Source organism: Triticum dicoccoides, chromosome 3B (genome assembly GCF_002162155.2).
Source record: "Triticum dicoccoides isolate Atlit2015 ecotype Zavitan chromosome 3B, WEW_v2.0, whole genome shotgun sequence".
Taxonomy (NCBI): domain Eukaryota; kingdom Viridiplantae; phylum Streptophyta; class Magnoliopsida; order Poales; family Poaceae; genus Triticum; species Triticum dicoccoides.
Window position 1 is genome coordinate 466512300 of NC_041385.1, and position 6000 is coordinate 466518299.

Consider the following 6000-nt stretch of genomic DNA (forward strand, 5'->3'; position numbering starts at 1 on the left):
GCATAGAGTCAAACTATGAAAAACAAATACCCTGTAATGGGTAAACTAAGCTTACCGCGCTGGCTTGGCGCTTCGCGCAGAATCCGTGATCCTCGGTAGTGGGAGGGTGGACCAGGGAGCTCTTGAAAAGCACCTTCCAAGCATCTTCGTGCGTTGTATCGAAGAGCCTGGACAGAGTTTCGTGCTGATCCGGGTCAAATTCCCACAGCTTAAAAGCCCGCCGTTGACACGGGAGGATCCGGCAGAAGAGCATGACCTGGACTACGTTGACGAGTTTAACCTTCTTGTCCATCAGGTTCTGGATGCAGGTTTGGAGTCCGGTCACTTCTTTCGGATTACCCCACGACAAGCCCGTCTCTTTCCATGAGGTGAGCCGCGTGGGGATGCCAGATCGGAACTCGGGGGCCGCTGCCCATTCAGGGTCACGTGGCTCGATGATGTAGAACCACCCCGATTGCCACCCTTTGTTGGTTTCCACAAAGGAGCCCTCGAGCCATGTGACGTTGTCCATCTTGCCCACCATGGCGCCTCCGCACTCCGCTTATCAGCCGCCCACAACCTTCTGCTTGACATTAAAGGTCTTCAGCCATAAGCTTAAGTGGGGCTGTATGCGGAGGAAGACCTCACACACGACGAGAAACGCCGAGATGTTGAGGATGAAGTTCGGGGCCAGATCATGGAAGTCCAGGCCATAGTAGAACATGAGCCCCCGGACAAATGGGTGAAGAGGAAAGCCCAGTCCGCGGAGGAAATGGGGGAGAAACATGACCCTCTCATGGGGCCTAGGGGTGGGGATGAGCTGCCCCTCATCTGGGAGCCGGTGCGCGATGTCGGTGAACAAGTATCCGGCTTTCCTCAGTTTCTTGATTTGCCCCTCCGAGGCCATCCACTTGCCTCCCGCTCCGGACATGATTGGAGAAGGTTGAGGTGGGAAGTGCGGACTTGGGTGCTGGAGCTCGAGTGCGCAGGAATGGATAAGCGAAGGAGGAGGAAGGCATAGATGGAAAGGGTGGATTCTTATCCCCTTATATGGGCGGCCGAAACCATGTGCCCCCACCAGCCTAGTAAAACTCGCTTATCTCCCAAGCGCCGCGATTAATGGCGCGGTTGGGTTACCCACGCCCGTATTGATGAAAATCCCGGAATAAGGGGACACGATCTTTGCTTTGACAAGACGTGCCAAGGAAACCGCCTCACTAAAAACGCTGAGGTGGGACAGTAAAACGATTGGAATAAAGGCTTGGCTGTGGCATGATGTCACGTTAAGGAATATGTCAGCAGATTAGATTTGTGCGAATATTATTCTCTCTATGGTGGTATGTGGAAACTATTTTGCAGAGCCAGACACTATCCTTGTGTTCAACATCTTCTATGAAGTATTCGGAGGAGGAACCCGCCTTGCAACGCCGAAGACAATTTGCGCGCCGGACTCGTCATCATTGAAGCCTGGTTCAGGGGCTACTAAGGGAGTCCTGGATTAGGGGGTGTACGGATGGCCGGACTATGACCTTGGCCCAGACTCCCGGACTATGAAGATACAAGATTGAAGACTTCGTCCCGTGTCCGGATGGGACTTTCCTTGGCGTGGAAGGCAAGCTTGGCGATACGATATGTAGATCTCCTCCCATTGTAACCGACTCTGTGTAACCCTAGCCCTCTCTGGTGTCTATATAAACCAGAGAATTTTAGTCCATAGGACGAACAACAATCATACCATAGGCTAGCTTCTAGGGTTTAGCCTCTCTGATCTCGTGGTAGATCAACTCTTGTACTACCCATATCATCAATATTAATCAAGCAGGAGTAGGGTTTTATCTCCATCGAGAGGGCCCAAACCTGGGTAAAAACATCGTGTCCCTTGTCTCCTGTTACCATCCGCCTAGACACACAGTTCGGGACCCCCTACCCGAGATCCGCTGGTTTTGACACCGACAAGCACCTTCTGTGTCTCTGCTTCATCGATTGAAATAGATCGGTGTAACCGATTTCATTGTTGAGAGAACATTTTGCCATCTTATACTGCCTATTTCTTCAGCTCCACTCAATGATTCTTCCCTCTATCAGCATCTTAAGCTACATGCTGCTTTGTAGTAACTCTCGAGGGCCACACCTACCCGACTCATGTTCCTGAAGTTATCCTTCTTGGAAATTTATGTCAAAGGGGGGAGAGAGAGCACACCAAAGCTTATCAACTAAAAGCTTAACAAGAGAGAGAGAGAGAGCATATCTAAGCTCTTCTAGAGATGCATGTTAATAAGAGGAATGAAGTCACATGTCTTTAAGAGGGGAAATACATGTTAGTATAATTGATTCTTTTTTATTTGTTTTAATTGATTCATCTTTGATATGATTTTATCTCACCCTACCTTCTCCCATTATCCAATATTATATTCAGGGGGAGAAAGAGTCTATGCTTAAGGGGAGAAAAAACCTTGGAACTTATTGCAAATCTTTAAATCTTTGGGGACATGTCTATATAGAAATGAAGAACTCACTTTGTAGTACTCATATATTACATGTCATCCCAGTCTTGGTAATCTTGTGGATCTTGAAATTATTTTGTTTGGAGTGTTCTTGTGTTATCTAACCCTGTTTTCTCAAGTTTACTCCTTCCAAAGTCAGCTAAAAAACCAGAAGGTAAGTATATGCATCACACTCATGTGCATGATGATCTCTTGTTTCTGCACATATTGTTTGCAAGAGGGATTCATAAACATGAAGGTACATCTTTCAACCATATTTATTGCTCTCATTCATATAGCAAAGATACATGTAACTCATTGCCTACTCTATCATGTTGTGCATTCACATGTTCTTCTATTCTATCTTCACATGGTTGCATACATGTAGGGGGAGCTTATGCATGTTACATGTTCCTCCAAAGCTTTGCTTACTACTCTTCATATCAATTACTTAAAGCTTTGATGTATGTTGCCATCAATTACCAAAAAGAGGGAGATTGAAATCACAAGTGCTCCCTGGGTGATTTTGGTAATCAATGTCAACATATTTCTTGTTGAACTAGTAGTTTTAACTAGTGTATCTCAGACAATTTCAACAATGGCGTGGCAAGGACAAGAGGATGTGGAACCCCTTCAAAATGCTAAGGACAAAGATTGGCAAAAGCTCAAGACTCTTCATTTTTATTTTAGTGATCGAGATCACATTGACATAGGAAAGCCAATACTATTAAAAGGGGATGAGGTGTTGCTTAATGGCTTACTTGCTCAAGTGCTTAGTGATATTGCTCCAAAAACCCTCAGCCACTTTCTCCATCCAAATATGTCCAAACCCAAAATTCCAACTCGGCCCCACCGATACTTTCTGTCTGGAGCCACCGAGTTCATATGACATAGACACAGCCAGAAACCCTGATATCAGTTGCAATTATTTCGGTCTCACCGAAATAGCAATCGGCATCACCGAGATGGCTCGGCAAACTCTCTGCTGCCTTGTTGATTCACTTAGGTCTCACTGAGTTGATGCAATCAGTGCCACCGAGACGAGGTTTGCCATAATCCCTAGCACATCGGACCCACCGAGTTGTTCCAGTCGGTCCCACCGAGATTCCTAACGTTCACGTTTTTGAACTGATCGGTGCCACCGAGTTTAACTATTCGGTCCCACCAAGATGAGTCAAATGTGTGTAATGGTTGGATTTTGTGTGGAGGCTATATATAGCCTTCCACCCCTTCTCCATTTGTGAGAGATCCATCATAATGTGCCTACACTTCCACCATTCATTTTTTGAGAGAGAACCACCTAGTCATGTGTTGAGATCAAGAGATTCCATTCCTACCATTTGAACCTTGATTTCTAGCCTTCCCCAAGTTACTTTTCACTCAAATATTTCTTCCACCATAGCCAAATCTGAGTGAGAGAGTTGAGTGTTGGGGAGACTATCATTTGCAGCACAAGAGCAAGGAGTTCATCATCAACACATCGTCTATTGCCTTTTGAAGAGTTGTGTCTCCTAGATTGGTTAGATGTCGCTTGGGAGCCTCCGTCATGATGTGGAGTTGAACCAACAAGTTTGCAAGGGCAAGGAGATCGCCTACTACATGAAGATCTACCCGAGTGAGGCAAGTCCTTCATGGGCGATGACCATGGTGGGATAGAGGTTGCTTCTTCGTGGAACCTTCATGGGTGGAGCCCAACATGGACTCGTGCAACCATTACCCTTCGTGGGTTGAAGTCTCCATCAACGTGGACGTACGATAGCACCACCTATCAGAACCGCGCCAAAAATTCTCCACATCTCCATTGCATTTGCACACTCTAATCCCATCCCTTTACTTTCTTGCAACTTGCATGGTTCACTCTTTCCGCTGCATATACTCCTGCCATGCTTGCTTGAAATGTATTGTGAGTGCTTTAACATGTGCTAAATTCAACCTTAACTTGAACAAACTAAAAACTGCCACTTTTGCTTGTTAAGGGTCTAATCACCCCCCTCTAGACCCCACTTTACGATCCTTTCAATTGGTATCAGAGATTTGGTCTCCATTGCTTTGGTTTAATCACCCTTGGAGGAAGATGGATGAGTCTACATTCAGGAGTAATAGACGTAGAGTGCCTATTCTTGATGGGGAGTATTATGGTTCATGGAAAAATGATATGCTTGACATTTTCAATGAATATAATTTGAACAAGTATATTCTTAGCCCTTATGTGCCTCCTCTTGATCCTATGCATCCTACCCTTGATGAGTATCTTGAAATGGTTTGCAATCTTAGGACTATTGATCTTATCATTAGAGGATTGCCTAGAAATTTGCTTATATGCTTGCCAACCTTTGAATGCGTATATACTATATGGAATTATCTTGAGGAACGCTTTCCGGATTACTCCTTGAAAAATCTAGATTAGATTCTTCAAAAGTCTATTGCTTTTTCAAAATAGAGCCTAGTGATCCCAAATTTAATGAATGTCCATTTGAGCTTCGTGGTCTTATGTGTGCCAAAGGAAATGTTTGAGTCATTAGTAGCTGTTGGGGAATGTAGTAATTTCAAATTTTTCCTATGATCACGCAAGATCTATCTAGGAGATGCATAGCAACGAGAGGGGAGAGTGTGTCCACGTACCCTCATAGACTGAAAGCGGAAGCATATAGTAAGCGGTTGATGTAGTCGAACGTCTTCGCGATCCAACCGATCCAAGTACCGAACGTACGACACCTCCGCGTTCAGCACACGTTCAGCTCGATGACGTCCCTCATGCTCTTGATCTAGTTGAGGACGAGGGTGAGTCCTGTCAGCACGACGACATGGCGACGGTGATGATGATGTTACCGGCGCAGGGCTTCGCCTAAGCACTACGATGATATAACCGAGGTGTGTAACTGTGGAGGAGGGCACCGCACACAGCTAAGAGAAGACTTGGTGTGTTCTAGGGTGCCCCCCTTCCCCCGTATATAAAGGAGGAGGGAGGAGGAGGCCGGCCCTAGAGGGGGCGCGCCAAGGGGGGAGTCCTACTTGGACTCCCGGTCCAAGTAGGATTCGGTCCCCCCCCTTTCCTATTCCAACTAGGAGAAGGAGGAAGGGGGAAGAGGGGAGAAGGAAGGAGAGGGGGGCACCACCCCCTCCTAGTCCAATTCGGACCAGCCCATGGGGGGCACGCGGCCACCCCTTGAGGCTCTTATCTCCTTTCCCTAAAGCCCATTAAGGCCCATTAACTCCCCGGGGGGTTCCGGTAACCTCCCGGTACTTCGTGGGTGGAGCCCTTCGTGGACTCGCGCAACCATTACCCTTCGTGGGTTTAAGTCTCCATCAACGTGGATGTACGATAGCACCACCTATTGGAACCACGCCAAAAAAATTCCATGTCTCCATTGCATTTGCACACTCCAATCCCATGCCTTTAATTTCTTGCAACTTGCATGGTTTACTCTTTCCACTGCATATACTCTTGTCATGCTTGCTTGAAATGTATTGTGAGTGCTTTAACATGTGGTAAACTCAACCTTAACGTGAAGAAACTAAAAACTGCCATTTATTCTTG